Source organism: Crocuta crocuta, unplaced genomic scaffold (assembly GCF_008692635.1).
Source record: "Crocuta crocuta isolate KB4526 unplaced genomic scaffold, BGI_CrCroc_1.0 scaffold179, whole genome shotgun sequence".
In the NCBI taxonomy this organism is placed as follows: Eukaryota; Metazoa; Chordata; class Mammalia; order Carnivora; family Hyaenidae; genus Crocuta; species Crocuta crocuta.
Window position 1 is genome coordinate 4,290,418 of NW_027551568.1, and position 1,838 is coordinate 4,292,255.

Below are 1,838 nucleotides of genomic sequence, written 5' to 3' on the forward strand. Positions count from 1 at the left end.
CTGTGCTGACAGCTCAGAGCCTGGAGCTGCTTCAGATTCTGTGTCTCCCTCTCTCTCTGCCCCTCCCCTGCTCACACTGTCTCTCTCTCTCTCAGAAATAAGTAAAACATTAAAAAAAAATTTAAAGATGGCACCCAAAATCATGACTAGAAATCCTCTGTTAAAATGTCAGGAAGATGGGGCGCCTGGGTGGCTTAGTCGGTTAAGCGTCCGACTTTCGCTTAGGTCATGATCTCACGGTTCGAGGGTTCGAGCCCCGCGTCGGGCTCTGTGCTGACTGTCAGCTCAGAACCTGGAGCCTTTTTCAGTCTGTGACCCCCTCTCTCTCTGCCCCTCCCCTGCTCACGCTGTCTCTCTCTCTCCTAGAAATAAATAAAAAATAAAAAAAAATAAAAAAAAAAATGTCAGGAAGATTTATGGTGTTAGCTCACAGAGCCTTTCAGACACGCAAACGGCCTTCTAAGGATCTTGAAGGCCCTGCCGCATGAATCTTCTCTTACAAACGACAGGACCTCTAAGAATATGAAGGACACTGTCCCTGCAAATATCCTGGAAGCCCGAGGTAAAGTGAGTTTTGTGGGTGTGGCTTTCGGGGGGGTTATCAATCGTGAGTAAATAAGAGGCAATGTTTCAAGAGCAAACACATCAGTCTGATTTAAAGGGAGACAGAGAGACCGGAGAAAATGAAAACGGCATCTCGGAACCCCACATTTCGGCAGGCAAGAAGCGATCGGGAAAAACTACTAGACTTCAGCCCCGAGCTACATCTTCCAGAAAAAGGAAAGACCGTTTAGAGGTTGGGACTGAAGGCCCAGAGGGTGGAGCCGGATTCAGGGAGGACTGGGCCCTGCCGGAGGGACTGGAAACAGAGCCCAGCTGCGCCTCAGAACTGCCTCTGTCCGCAGCTGCTGGGCGATGCGGGCCCCACGATGGGGGTCGGGGGCAGATGGTGCATCTCACCGGCGCACGGCCTGTGTGTGGAGAGCTGTACTTGGCGGCTGTCCCCGGGGACCCTCTCCCACCCTTGGGTCTGATCTTGATGACAAGACCCTGGACCGCGACACAAGGTGGTAAGACTTGGGGGCTCTTCAGGAAGGAGGAGCGTGAGCATGAGTTTTCACAGGGATGACTGTCAATTCTCCAAAGACGGCCACCGCGGCCTTGCTGGTCCCACACGCTCTTCCAGAACCTTGCTACGTCCCTGTCAAGAGGAGGAATCCGTGTCCCCTCTCTGGGAATCTGGTTGGGCCTTTGTGACCATCTAAATTAGAAGAGTATGGCCGAAGTGACATTATGTGCCTCCTGGGACCATCTGAAAAGGAGAGACTGCAGCTTCTGCGTGACTCTCCGGGTACATGCAGCTTTGGGGTCCTAAGGTCTCAAAAAATTCCACCACCCAAAGCCACCACCACTGCACAGACCACTGGGAGAGAGCCAAGGAGATGCCCCAGGACCCCAGCCTTCCAGTTTTCTCCCAGGCACCAGACATTGAAGGGAAGAAGCATTTGAGATGAATCCAGCCCCAGTCACCACCTGATAGCTCAAAATGTGGAGCTGAGTCTTCCAAATTCTTTTTATTTTTTTTAAATTTTTAATGTTTATCCTTGAGAGAGTGAGAAAGACAGAGAATGAGCAGGGAAGGAGCAGAGCGAGAGGGAGACACAGAATCTGAAACAGGCTCCAGGCTTTGAGCTGTCAGCACAGAGCCCAACATGGGGCTCAAACCCACGAACCGTGAGATCATGACCTGAGCCAAAGTTAGACGCTCAACCGACTGAGCCACCCAGGCGCCCGAGTCTTCCAAATTCTTGACCTATTTAATTTTAATGTATACATAC